Raw genomic sequence first — 15684 nt, 5'->3', positions numbered from 1 at the left:
TTAAAAAAAAAAAAAAAATTAGGAGATTGGTAGTAAAATGTTGTCTTTTTAAGTATCTAAAAGATAAAATCAAGTGAATTTTGGTGTGCAAAAGAGTTTTAAGGGAAATTAATTGAATTAGCATAAATGGAGGGGCTTATACAATAACCAACTCTCCAAAGGAGAAATAGACTAACTATATACAATATAAAACTTGCACGTATTTACTTGGGTCCAAACTTGCTCGAATGAATTTTGTTTTCTTTTAGTGTATTCTTACTACCAATAAGGCAATTCAGGATTATAGATATATTTATGAGTATTGTAAGGTATTAAACTTTTTTTAGGACAAAGACTCCGAGATTTTGATGACTAAATAAACTATGTAAATATGTATAGAATAATTTTTTAGTAAGGACGTCCTTATATTAATTTTGTAAAGATCATTCTAGAATACCATTAGATTCATAATTATTGGATGAAATGATATTTTTCAGAAGAATCCAATGACATTCAAGTATGGTCTTTACAAAATCAATGTAAGGATGTTCCTATCAGAGAATTACTAAAATACAGCAAAATATATAGAATAATACTTTGGGTACTAACAAATGGGTACTAATCTGTGTATTAACTAAAGCATAGTACGGGTACTATACGTATAGTACGAATACTATACTTTAGTTAGTACACAGATTAGTATCCATCTGTTAGTATCCATAGCATCACTCAAATATATATGTATTGCATCATATTCAAAACGAAATAAATCAGTTACCTAGAAGAATAAAATGCATGTTCCAAAGATTGAAACAAGTCAGAGATACAGTTGGATTGTTCTAAGATATAATCTTTGAGGCTATCTTATTTGTATAGAAAAGAAAGAAACAATGGAATTGTACTAGAGACGTTGACTAAAAGTATAGCATGATTTATTCTCAAGTAAACAACTTTTATATATATTGAGCGATCTAAATTAGCAGCGGCAGGATTTTGTGGTCCTGGGAAACCAGCATAAAGAAGCGATAAAACAATAAAGATATAAGACAAGTGTCCTTTATGGGTTGGCCCAAGAAAGAAATGGAACATTCTTTAACCTTTACTACCCTTTCATCTGTCCTCTTCTAAAGTTCTCTTCTTTTCAAGGTACAAGGACAATGCGCTACGCAACTTTGATAAATTTAACTATGTTGGGCAGTTAGGATGTTCTATGATATCTCTCAGTTTGGCTGTCTAGCCCTGAGAATGAGATGAAGCCATTAATAATTTAATATAATTTCAGTCAAAGAGCAGGTGTTATGAAAATGAAAATTCATAAAAAAATATATACATATAAGATTAAATAAGATAGTGGCATGGACCAGACAAGAATTGTTCCCCTTCCGTCAAAGGATCAAACTAAGCCGTTAGCCATGCCTTTTTCATCAAAACAATCGTAAATATCTAATAGAATGTTCTAGAACGAACTTATCTGATTTTAGTTAAGGGTAATATTTATTAGGGGAGTTAAATGATGGTGATGTCAGAGATGATGCAAGACTTTATAATTGACTACCGATTTGTTATATAGTTGGTTAAGAGTCTCCTGCTAGTTGTGGTTCGGAGTGTTTTGATTACAGTTCCAGGTGAAAAAACAATGGCAGGTCCTCAATGTTGTGCGAATCCTCCAAACTTGAACCCAGGCAGTGGAGTCGGCCATGTTGAGAAGCTTGGTGGACTTAGCACTTATGTCACTGGCTCTACCCACTCCAAGCTTGGAGTTATTCTTATTTCTGACGTTTATGGTACCCAACTCTTTTTTACACTTTTAAGTCAAAATTTTCATGTTCTATTCACACCGTTGCTTCGATTTATCAAGTGGGTTGTTTGCAATTTAATTTTTAGTTCAATTTATGAAGTGGGCTGTTTGCGTTCAACCAATACATCATCTGGTGTGTTTGTGACTAGTATTTATTTGATTTTTTTGATGGATTTTTATCGGTTTTCTTTTGCTGAATTCGAAATGGTTAAACGGTTCTCTTTGTTTAGTGTTTTTTCACTTCAATTTATCATTTAGGCTGCTTGTGTTTGATCAATTGATGTAGGTTCTGGTAGTTGTTTGTTCTCTAGTTGGAAATTTTTGTTGGGTTATCCATGTAGAGCCAGGGTCTTGCTTTTTTATTGATTATAGTTTACTTTCTTTTCGATTATATACTATTATGTTTACTATTTTCTTTTTTCCTGTTTGCTACAATTTTCTAATAATACCTGTCTTGACTTGATCCTGCAGGATATGAAGCTCCAAACTTGAGGTGTGGTTTACTCTCATTTCTGTCTTCTGCAGCTAATAGTTGTGTTTGCAGTATTTAACATGATAAACTGTTCTAGATGGTTTTTCCCTTTTCTTCTTTATGTTTGTTATTGCTTCCTATTAGCAGATTGTAATAGATTTGTTAATTCTAGAGTCTAGACCCTAGCTCAACCATTGTAACATGTTCTTGTTAACTAGTGGAAGCTTAAATGTATGTGCTTTAATTTTATTTATAATTTGATGGTGATGAGAAGAAATTAGGATGTTTATGATGGTCTAGACGAAGAGGAAACTACTTTAGGGCAACCATAATAATAGTAGAGAGATGTAAGGCTGCATTTCCATGGCTCAATTGGTTCATGTTCTGTCAAGTACTGTATTCATGTTGAATAACATATATTTTTTAGTTTTTAAACATTGTTCTTCAACAGCTAGAGGAATCTGGCTATGACTTTGCAAAGTTGGGCTAAGCTAACCTCCTTATCGGACTTCCTTTATACTTTAGACAATCTAATTTCTTTTTTTTTTTTTTTCTTTCATTTATGGGCCTCTAAATCGGCTGTCCTATGACAATTGTAGAATAGGCAGTCAAGTGGTTGAATTGTTTATATCTTCCTGCATTATATTGGTCAATAATCAAGTAGCTATCTCCGTATTGTAATTTTGTTGAGTTCCACTTAGGTTTTTGTTTTCATTGCCTTAGTGTTTGTGAAACTGTAGACTTCAGAGACTCATGTAGATGACAATGTTGTTTGATCATCTGAACTTAATATTTGAGGCTCAACCTATTGACATTATAAAGCCTTACCTGACATCCAATGGTGCCTAATATATCAATGCTCTGGTGTGCAAAGTGCAATGCCACTTACCCTGAAACTTGAACATAGTATTAAGATTGTGTAGCTCATGTCATTCAGTACAAGATGGTATGCGAAGTATTTTAGCGCTGTAGTGTCTGAGAGACTAATGATTGTTTGAAATGGGAAGAAAGCTTTTGACCACCAGATGTTATCTTTTGAAATAAATAGGTCCCATGGTTTACCCAATCGCTTCCTTTGCCCTTCACTTGACTCATTTTGATTAACTGTTACTGTTGCTTGCAACTCCGTTCATTTACAGAAGAAGACTTGTGATCAGTCCCTAAAATGTAGATTGCCCCACTTTTGTAATTCGATAAATTAATTTTTCAAAAATGAAACTGTTAAACGGAACTTTCACTATGGTGCATGATTTGAGCATCACTTTTGAGTATAAATTTGTTTCAGAACCTGCCTCACGGAAATATTTGTCGTGCCTCAGAGTTTCTCAAAGTTGGAGGATGCATGAACAAGGCCAAATGCAATTATTTATATTTATGGTGGCGAATAAATATGAATATTATGTAAGTATAGTTTATATATTCAACATAACACAATAACAAAAACATGATAATTTATTGTTATATATTCTTAATCGATAAATTGTGTTGGAAATGGGGATGTTACATTATCAATAAATAATTTTAAGATGATGTCACAAGTATGTTAGTTCCTATAAACTGAGAATAATATTTAACAGGGTGCACATAATATATTATACATTATTTCTTTACCAATTAAGGCTATAGAAATATTATCATGAATTCTTCCAATTGTTATGTTTTGCTGACTAAGAGATGTCAATAGTTAATTCCAATTACAGAAAGACATAAAAATAATAGAAAAAAAAGGTGAAAACCCATGATTATGGACAGGATCATAAAATTCATTAAATAGATTTCATATCAATTAAGGTATTAGAATTTCAAAAAAAAAAAAAAAAAATTTGGAGATTGGTAGTAAAAGTGTCTTTTTAAGATCTAAAAGATAAAATCAAGTGAATTTTGGTGGTGCAAAAGAGTTTAAGGGAAATTAATTAAATTAGCATAAATAGAGGGGCTTATACAAAACCAACTCTCCAAAGGAGAAATGACTAACTATATACAGTATAAACTTGCAGATTTTACTTGGGTCCAAACCTGCTCGAATGAATTATATCGTTCAATTATTTTAAGGAGTAGTGATTTGTAGAGAAGTAAAACACAAGATGATTCTAGCAAATCAAGAATGAGATAATGAAAGGAAAAACTTCAATTAGAAGATATACATATTAAAGTGAAAGACACCTTAAATGTACAAATCTTATTTCAAATATTAAAGTACATATTTAACAATTATCTTGATTTTTTTTTTCAAAAAAATGAACTTACATTTAGATGGTTGGAATGAATCCAAAAAAAAAAAAAAAAAAAAAAAAAAATTCAGTTAAAGTTCCGTTTAGGATCTGAATTTTGTTTTCTTTTAGTGTATTCTTACTACCAATAAGGCAATTCAGGATTATAGATTATTATGATGATTAAGGTATTAAACTTTTTTTGGACAAAGACTCCGAGATTTTGATGACTAAATAAACTATGTAAATATATATGGAATTATTTTTCAGTAAGGACATCCTTATATTAATTTTGTAAGGATCATTTTGAATACCATTAGATTCATATATTGGATGAAATGATATTTTCAGAAGAATCCAATGACATTAAGTATGGTCTTTACAAAATCAATGTAGGATGTTCCTATCAGAGAATTACTAAAATACAGCAAAATATATAGTTATGCATCATATTCAAAACGAAATAAATCAGTTACCTAATATTTTTTTTTTTTTTGCTTATAAGCTCAACTTATAAGCTCAAAAAAATATAAACAAACAGATCAGCTTAATTTAGAGTTATAAGCTAGTTGACCAGCTTATAAGCTTAGACAAACATCCCGTAGAATGCATGTACGAAAAGATTGAAACTAGTCAGAGGTCCAGTTGGATTGTTCTAAGATATATCTTTGAGGCTATCTTATTGTATAGAAAAGAAAGAAACAATTGAATGGTACTAGAGAAGTTGACTAAAAGTATAGCATGATTATTCTAAGTAAACACTTTATATTATTGAGCGATCTAAATTAGCAGCGGCAGGATTTTGTGGTGGGAGAGTTTGTAGAACTTAAGGGTTAACTTGTAATTCTGAGAAACCATATTTGAGTCTTGTTAAAAGCAGCTCTATTATTTGAGTTGTGTCTACCTGTAATTTATTCATTTCTCTAGAAAATTCCCAGTCTTTCTTAAGTTTCACACTTTTCAGCTAAAACTTGTTTTTCTTCCCAATCCAGAAGTTATTCATTCATTCCTCAACACAAAAGTTATTCTTTAATTATAATGATTTGTTGATTAATTCACACTTCATCTTATGATTCCATCTCCTCTATAGAGCATAAAAATCTATAGCACTACATATTAATTTATTATAGTTTTTTAGAAAAATCTTAGCTAGGAAGGATTGACACGGGCACTAAGTACTGCATGTCGTCCACATCAATATTTGGGGTTTGCAGATATCAAGTGTGATTAGACAGCGGCATACCTGATACATCCTATTGAATTTTTTTTTTTTTTTTTTTTTTTAAATCTGAATAAATTATTGAACTGCATTTTGGAATTCCATCAACGCCGATTCCAAGCAACCCAGTGATTAGTCATAGAAATTTTATATTAGAAATTAAGAATCATTCGAATAAGTAGGAATAAATGATATGCCTATAGAAGAATAATTTCAAATTAAAGAGTAAACAACATATTCCAAGGAGGTTTGACAAAATCCTAAGTTGGTATATTTAATTGTATTTATTCTATATTCTCACCCTTAAAATAATACTGTTAGCAATTTTTAGGTTATAAAGGGTGCTATTACTATAATGCCTTTAACCCTAAATTAATAAATTATGTTTTAACCCCTAAATTAGTAGAATTATACTTACCATTTTATTTTCAAATTACTTTAATAACACTCTCGTGACTGTGCACCCTTTCGATTTTTGTCCGATCTGGGCTGTTTCTGACGCTCTATCACCTTCCCCATAACCTATCGTCCAAAACCCCTTTGGTTCCCAATTCATGGGCCCCTTCGATCGTCAGTGCCATTAGGTTTAGGGTTTCGTTTTTCTTTACCGGATTCCAGACGATTTCAGCGATAAAAATTCAATTGGACACCACCACTACAACCAATGTCTCAAACTCTATAAAACCCCTATGTCCCCACCAACTATTTAGTCGACATTCGCTGATCCAGAGGTTCGTGTTCATCACGTTTTTTGGCAAAGTGGTGGACGACTAACGGTGAGCTGCCGTCGTTGGGAAGGTTAGCAGTTTTGTAGGGGGGATGCGAGGAGTCAAACGGTGGGGTTGTCACTGCTCAAAACGGTCAAAAACCGACAAAAAAAGTCACATGTCCCAACTGTCGTGGTCGGCAATCGGCGAGTATTGAGGGTTTATGAAGGGTAAGGTTTTGTAGAAGGGGGATGAGAGTTTGAATGGTGGTGACAAAGGTGATTTTGGGTGGAAGAACCGCCGGAAAAGGGTGAAAAATGTCGGGGGCGACGTTTGCTAATGTGCACTGTTAGAGGCGGCATTTGCTAACGTTTGTCGTTCTTGCAAAATGATCAACTTACTCCTTTATTGTTTCATTAAATAATTTTTCATCACTTTAAGAGTGAAAATCTAGACTAAATGTAACCAAGGATACTAACTTAGGATTTCGCCAAACCTCGGGTGGGAATATGTAGTTTACTCTACATTAAAATTGGCAAATTACCTTGTCTAGAAAAATGGATAACTCAAAAAATTTCTTAATTTAGAAAAGAAAAAAAATTAGAAATACATATGGGTTAGGATTTTCGACTATGGTGCATGATTGAGCCATCACTTTTGAGTATAATTTGCATCAGAACCTGCCTCACGGATGTAACTGTCGTGCCTCAGAGTTCAAAAGTTTAGATGAGATGCATGACAACGGCCAAATGCAATTATTTATATTTATAGGGGCGAATAAATATGAATTATTATGTAAGTATAGTTTATATATTCAACAAACCACAATAACATAAACATGATAATTTATTGTATTTATATTTCCTTAATCATAAATTGTGTGGAAATGGGGAATGTTACATTTATCAATAAATAATTTTAAGATGAGTCACAAGTTATGTTAGTTCCTATACCTGAAATACTATTTAAAAGGGTGCACATAAATATAATACATTTATTTCTTTAACCAATTAAGGCTATAGAATATTATCATGAATTCTTCCAATTTGTTAGTTTTTGCGGACTAATGAATGTCAATAGTCAATTCCATTACGAAAGACATAAAAATATGAAGAAAAAAAAAAAAAGGTAAAACCCATGATTGGACGGATCATAAAATTCATTAAATAGATATCATATCAAATTAAGGTATTAGAATTTAAAAAAAAAAAAAAAATTAGGAGATGGTAGTAAATGTGTTTTTTAAGTATCTAAAATTAAAATCAAGTGAATTTTGGTGTGCAAAAGAGTTTTAAGGGAAATTAATTGAATTAGCATAAATGAGGGGCTTATACAATAACCAACTCTCCAAAGGAGAAATAGACTACTATATACATATAAAACTTGCACGTATTTACTTGGTCCAAACTTGCTCGAATGAATTTTGTTTTCTTTTAGTTTATTCTTACTACCAATAAGGCTGTTCAGATTATAGATATATTTTAGATACTATAGGGTAAAACTTTTTAGGACGAAGAACTCCGAGATTTTAATGACTAAATAAACTATGTAAATATGTATAGAATAATTTTTTATAGGACGTCCTTATATTAATTTTGTAAAGATCATTCAGAATACCATTAGATTCATAATTATTGGTGAAATGATATTTTTCAGAAGAATCCATGACATTCAAGTATGGCTTTACAAAATCGATGTAAGGATTTCCTATGAATCCTATCAGAGAATTATAAATACAGCAAAATATATAAAATAATACTTTGTACTAACAAATGGGTACTAATCTGTGTATTACTAAACATAGTACGGGTACTATACGTATAGTACGAATACTATACTTTAGTTGTACACAGATTATTCCATCTGTTAGTATCCATAGCATCACTCAAATATATATTGATTGCATCATTCAAAACGAAATAAATCATTACCTAGAAGAATAAATGCATGTTCCAAAGATTGAAACAAGTCAGAGATCAGTTGGATTGTCTAAGATATAATCTTTGAGGCATCTTATTTGTATGAAAAGAAGAAACAATGGAATTGTACAGGGACGTGACTAAAAGTATGCATGATTTATTCTTAAGTAAACAACTTTTATATAGAGTAACGACATGTTCCCACCCAGTTATATGAAATCCTAGAGTGGTATGTTCATAAATTCCAGATTCCACCTTACAATGGACACCGTTTCCTTTATTTTATCCGTCAGGCTAAATTGTATTTTCTCTTTTCCCTTCCCATTTCCTCTTCATCTTGCCTCCCCCTCCCATCTTCTTCTTTTTCCTTCATCTCAAAACGGTTGCCATTCAGGCCCACCCGTCTGATTCTGGCGAAATCCCACATCACCATCACCACCACCATCTAGCCATCACCATTCACCACCACCTTTCAACACCATTATGGCCGAAACCCCCCAAGTCCCACCACCTTTCCACTCTACCACCACCTCACAATCCCTCTAAACCCCAAAAGCCCACCGCCAAATCATATACACATTCAGTGACAAAACCAACCCAAAAACCATCACCAATCACTCATAAATCCAGCCACAAACCCATCCAAAACCACCACCAAACACTCAACAATCAGCCACAACCCACACAAAAACCACACCAACAAATCACAATCAGTAGCAAACCAACCCAAAAACCACACCAAATCACTCACAAATTCAGTCACAAACCTACCCAAAATCCACCACCAAATCACTCACAAATTCAGCCACAAACCCACCCAAAATCCACCACCAATCGCTCACAAGTTCACCTCAAAACCACCCAAAATCCAACATCAAATCACTCACAAATTCAGTCACAAACCCACCCAAAAACCACCACAAACCCAGCTATAAATCCATCCAAAAACAACCACAAACCCACCCAAAAACCCCCACAAAGTCAGCCACAAACCCACCCAAAAACCACCACAAACCGCCACAAATCCAGCCGCCTCGGAGCTTATTCCGACAAGGAGAAAAGGGAAGAAGAAAGAAGGAGGAGCAAGAAAAGAAGAAAAGAGAGGAAGAGGAGAGGAGGAGAAGAAAAGAGGAAGAAAAAATAGAATGGGTAGAAGAAAAAAAAGGCTTTGGTGGTGGTTAGGGATGGGGTGGGTTTTGAATGGCCGCGAAGAGAAGGGGAATGAAGAAGGAGAAGGTCTAAGGGTAATTTTGTAAAAAACGTATGCCCCTATGTCGTCACTAACGACATCCATTTAAGGGTGGAAATCTGGAATTTATGAAACCATGTGTACCACTCTTGGATTTCAATAAACCTTGGTGGAAACATGTCGTTTTACTCTTTTATATATATTGAGGCATCTAAATTAGCAGCGGCAGGATTTTGTGGTCCTGGGAAACCAGCATAAAGAAGCGATAAAACATAAAGATATAAGACAATGTCCTTATGGGTTGGCCCAAGAAAGAAAGGAACATTCTTTAACTTTTACTCCCTTTCATCTGTCCTCTTCTAAGTTCTCTTCTTTTCAAGGTACAAGGACAATCGCTACGCAACTTTGATAATTTAACTATGTTGGGCAGTTAGGATGTTTATGATATCTCTCAGTTTGGTGTCTAGCCCTGAGAATGAGATGAAGCCATTAATAATTATAATTTCAGTCAAAGAGCAGGTGTTATGAAAATGAAAATTCATAAAAAAATATATACATATAAGATTAAATAAGATAGTGGCATGGACCAGACAAGAATTGTTCCTTCCGTCAAAGGATCAAACTAAGCCGTTAGCCATGCCTTTTTCATCAAACAATCGTAAATATCTAATAGAATGTTCTAGAACAACTTATCTGATTTTAGTTAGGGTAATTTTATTAGGGGAGTTAAATGATGGTGATGTCAGAGATGATGCAAGACTTTATAATTCTACCGATTTGTTAATAGTTGGTTAAGAGTCTCCTGCTAGTTGTGGTTCGGAGTGTTTTGATTACAGTTCCAGGTGAAAAAACAATGGCAGTCCTCATGTTGTGCGAATCCCCAAACTTGAACCCAGGCAGTGGAGTCGGCCATGTTGAGAAGCTTGGTGGACTTAGCACTTATGTCACTGGCTCTACCCACTCCAAGCTTGGAGTTATTCTTATTTCTGACGTTTATGGTCCAAACTCTTTTTTACACACTTTAAGTCAAAATTTTCATGTTCTATTCACACCGTTGCTTCGATTTATCAAGTGGGTTGTTTGCAATTTAATTTTTAGTTCAATTTATGAAGTGGGCTGTTTCGGTTCAACCAATACATCATCTGGTGTGTTTGTGACTAGTATTTATTGATTGATGTTTTTATCGGTTTTCTTTTGTGAATTCGAAATGGTTAAACGGTTCTCTTTGTTTAGTGTTTTTTCACTTCAATTTATCATTTAGGCTGCTTGTGTGTTGCAATTGATGTAGGTTCTGGTAGTTTTTTGTTCTCTAGTGGAAATTTTGTTGGGTATCCTGTAGAGCCAGGGCTTGCTTTTTTATTGATTATAGTTTACTTTCTTTTCGATATATACTATTGTTTACTATTTTCTTTTCCTGTTTGCTACATTTTCTAATAATACCGTCTTGACTTGATCCTGCAGGATTGAACTCCAAACTTGAGGTGTGGTTTCTCTCATTTCTGTCTTCTCAGCTAATAGTGTGTTTGCAGTATTTAACATGATAAATGTTTCTAGATGGTTTTTCCCTTTTCTTCTTTATGTTTGTTTTGCTTCCTATAGCAGATTGTAATAGATTTGTTAATTCTAGAGTCTAGACCCTAGCTCAACCATTGAACATGTTCTTGTTAACTAGTGATGCTTAAATTATGGCTTTATTTTTTATTTATAATTGATGGTGATGAGAAGAAATTAGGATGTTTGATGGTCTAGACGAAGAGGAAACTACTTTAGGGCAACCATAATAATAGTAGAGAGATTTAAGGCGCGCATTTCCATGGCTCAATTGGTTCATGTTCTGTCAAGTACTGTATTCATGTTGAATACCATATTTTTTAGTTTTTAAACATTGTTCTTCAACAGCTAGAGGATCTGGCTATGACTTTCAAAGTTGGGCTAAGCCCCCTCCTATCGGACTTCCTTTATACTTTAGACAACTAATTTTTTTTTTTTTTTTTTTTTCTTTCATTTATGGGCCTCTAAATCGGCTGTCCTATGACAATGTAGAATAGGCAGTCAAGTGGTTGAATTGTTTATATCTTCCTGCATTATATTGTCAATATCAGATCTATCTCCGTATTGTAATTTTGTTGAGTTCCACTTAGGTTTTTGTTTTCATGCCTTAGTGTTTGTGAAACTGTAGACTTCAGAGACTCATGTAGATACAATGTTGTTTGATCATCTGAACTTAATATTTGAGGCTCAACCTATTGACATTATAAAGCCTTACCTGACATCCAATGGTGCCTAATTATCAATGCTCTGGTGTGCAAGCAATGCCACTTACCCTGAAACTTGAACATAGTATTAAGATTGTGTAGCTCATGTCATTCAGTACAAGATGGTATGCGAATATTTTAGCCTGTAGTGTCTGAGAGACTAATGATTGTTTGAAATGGGAAGAAGCTTTGACCACCAGATGTTATCTTTTGAAATAAATAGGTCCCATGGTTTACCCAATCGCTTCCTTTGCCCTTCACTTGACTCTTTGGATAACTGTTACTGTTGCTTGCAACTCCGTTCATTTACAGAAGAAGACTTGTGATCAGTCCCTAAAATGTAGATTCCCCACTTTTGTAATTCGATAAATTAATTTTTCAAAAATAAACTGTTAAGTCAGTCCAATATATGAGAATAACAGTGGCTTAACATTACTGTGGTTTGGTATGTACATATGGATATGTGTTGTGTGTGTGTCCATTTATTACTACACTTCTGGGAGCTAATGCCTGATCTTTGTGCAATAAAGAAAGCTTGCAGACAAGATTGCAGCTGCTGGATTCTATGTGGCAGTTCCTGACTTCTTTTATGGAGATCCTATGTAGTTAATCCTGAAAGACCTATACAACTTGGTTAAAAGATCATGGAAGTTGGTTCTGAATTTTGATACATGAACTTGTTTATTTAATCAATTTCTGTTACAAAGAGTCGTTTTGCTTCATTGATATCTCGGGATTAATTTTTTAGGTCCATCTAGAATTTCCATGTAGCTCCTAGATTGATTCAGCTGCCTTATTTGTATTAATTGTTATTTCTGTACTAAGCCAAACTGCCTGCTGTACTCCACCGGTCACTATCATGCCTAAATTCATAGTTCTGATGTCTCTGTGGAGTTGTTAATAATGCACCATGTCAGCTTTTAAGTGGCTGAGCCATTTATTGTTTTTAATAGGATAAGGGTTTGATGATGCAAAGCCAGTAATTCAAACCTTAAGAGTAAAGGTATACTGCAATTGGGGCTGTAGGCTTCTGCTGGGCGGTAAGATTAGATCTTTTGCCTTACTAATTTGTTTTTTTTCAATAATACTACACATCCCAAAATTCCCATCCCAAAAGTTTGTAATTTGTGGTGTTAGATGTAAATGAATTGATGATTTGTGAATGAATGACAATGCCAATAAGATGACAGTCATTGGTAAGTGAATTTTGGGTATGTAGATTACTCTTTTATTTTACTTTTTTGATAGTATCATATCATATTCTTTATATCAATATTGTCACTGTAATACATGCAATATTGATTGAGCTGATAATACTACTTTTTTTCTCAGCTAAAGTCGTAGTTCAACTGCAAGGGTGAATTTATCAAAGCTGCTGTCTGTGTCATCCTCATTTGTCACTCCTGACGATATCAGGGTATGAATTCTGAGATATTCTGGATATATTCTTTGTTAATTGCTTATTCATTCTCAGCTAACTTGGGGTGGGTTTCACTGGGACCACTCTGTTAATCATTAATGTTTCATTTTGGTTTAATTAATCATATGTTTGTGATACTCAGTGGTTGAGGTTCCCATTGCTGTACTGGGACTGAGATTGATCACCTTTCTCCACCCTCTCTTGGAAACAGTGAAGAGATCCTAACTGCTAAACCTGAGGTAAGAAGATGCTTTGTCCTAATTTGTCTAATTTGAAAGTGTATTTTCTTTGTTTAGGTAACAGAATTAAACCAAAAGCACAGATTTTTGGTTATGTTGTATTATCTGTTAGGCTTCTCCTGTTATGTTTCTTTACATAACGTGGTTCATATTTGGAGATACGATGTCATCTTAGGTTTAAAATAATGAGACAGTAGCTCATGAGGATTTGATGATGATTGTGTGCCTTGTTGGGTCGGTAATGGTTATTGATGGCATATCTTCAAATTTTGTAATAGTGATAGATGATAATTGTGATTAAATAAAAATACTATGTTTTGTTGAAATGTTTCTTTTATTGTCTCACATTTGTATGGTAGTAATGTTAATGATTTGTCACTCATCTTAGCAAAAATCTAATTCCAACTGCATAGCAAAATTAATTGCTTTGTCCTTAGCTCGTTGTGGGGACAGACCAGTGGTTGAATCACTTTCCTAAACTTCCTCTTTTTTGACTTTTGCCTTGTCTTTCATGGCCATATTGTATTTTGTAGAGACCAACGACATTGAACCATTTGATTTAGGATATTGAATGTTTGTTCTAATGGTCAAATTGATTTTTGTCAGGTTGATGCTTTTGTGAAAATATTCCCGAAAGTTTCGCATGGATGGACGGTGCGATACAATGTAGAAGATGCAGAAGCTGTGAAGTGTGCAGATGAAGCTCATCAGAACATTCTGGAGTGGTTTGCCAAGTATGTCAAGTGAGAAGCTTGCCAGATGATAGTAGTGGTCAATATGTTATATCTAAGTATCTATCAACCAATAACTAGAGACTACCTAGACTTTTATTATCCATGATGTCTGATATATCGAATAATAGCATCTCTGATTAGGGAAAGAGGGTCTTCTTTAGCACACCTCTTATGCATCTTGTATCTGGTAAAATATGTCTCTCTGCGAGTGATTTATGTACCTGTCTGTGTAGTAGATTGTGAAATCTTCAAGAACAATGAGAGATTTGTCTGTCGAATTCGCTTTTCCAGTTCTATGATTTTGGGCCCTTTTAATAGTCTGTCATTTCTGTATGTTCATATAGCATGGACTACTGAGATTCTTCTTCTGTGCATCCTATACATTTACAAACACCCAATGAAGGTGTGCCATGTCAGCATGCGTGTATGATGTGGACTCCCTTGTTGGGCAGTTGTAGGTGTATTGGATGCATAGAAGAATTGTTCCAAGAAAGGGAGGTAAAATCAGTCGGGTTCATTGTGACATTAGCCAGAAAAGATTAACATAGCAAAAGTTTCTCATGAAGATTAACATCCCTTGATCTTATCTGAAAAACTTTGCAATTTCTTCTGAGATAGGTTTCCATGAGCATCTTGGTGGCCATTTTCACAGGTATTGAAAGTCTGAAACTGACTGAAAACAAAAGGATGATTTGTCGTCCAGGGCTTCTCTGTTGTACTATGTGGTGAGTGTTGCATAGTGTCTCATATCCACACACATTGCACATGCTGGAGACTGGGACAGGCCCCATTTCCTTCAACCAACAACCACAAACAAGGAAATACTAATCAATTGCTCAAAACCCCGTAAATTTTTTTTTTTTACCAAAAAAAAAAAAGATACATATAACTATAATTAGATGGTTTTAGTTCCGGCATTGCGGGGGCTCTTAACAATCATGGTTTTTGTTGATGAATGTTTGGCCAAATTAGGTTGTAGATTGGGTATTATATAACAGATAGTAAATTCTTTGAAGGAAATTCTGCCCAATTCTTTATAGGTAGAGGGAAATTCCTCAGGTTTCTTATTCTATGTTCCTATTAATGAGAAACAAATTGACACATTTAATTTACCATTACATAACTGTAATTTTTTTTTTTTATAATTGAAGTGTTTGGATCAATTTATATATATCTTAATTAGTCTACGCTTTGTTAACATGATTGCAACTTTGTGAAAAAAAAAAAAAAAGTTTAAGCAAGTCAAATCATCGAAATTGTTCAATAAATATATAAATAAATAGAGTTGATTTTTTATTCAACAATCAAACAATTTTAACGGACTTTTTCAATAATCAAAGGATAAGAAAGAATTTCCCATATTTATTGAAAAATAAATAAATAAAGTCTACGTGGCTGAGTCTCTGAAGATTGAATTTGCGAAGAGCTTAATGGGACACAAAGCATTTGTTGTCGTAATAAAGAATGAGTAGTGATAAAGCGGTGGAAAGGAGAGGACCCAGCCCCATGCGCCTTACGAAGCAAGTGGCGGACACGCTCTATC

At 33.9% G+C, this 15684-nt stretch overlaps 1 pseudogene; it reads left to right on the top strand.

Moving 5' to 3' along the window:
* Positions 1-1489: 1489 nt before the first annotated feature.
* LOC116106841 lies at positions 1490-14466 on the top strand (annotated as a pseudogene).
* Positions 14467-15684: the final 1218 nt, after the last annotated feature.

This window comes from Pistacia vera, unplaced genomic scaffold (genome assembly GCF_008641045.1).
Source record: "Pistacia vera cultivar Batoury unplaced genomic scaffold, PisVer_v2 Contig524, whole genome shotgun sequence".
Classification (NCBI taxonomy): Eukaryota; Viridiplantae; Streptophyta; class Magnoliopsida; order Sapindales; family Anacardiaceae; genus Pistacia; species Pistacia vera.
This window is presented reverse-complemented; position numbering and strand designations above follow the sequence as displayed.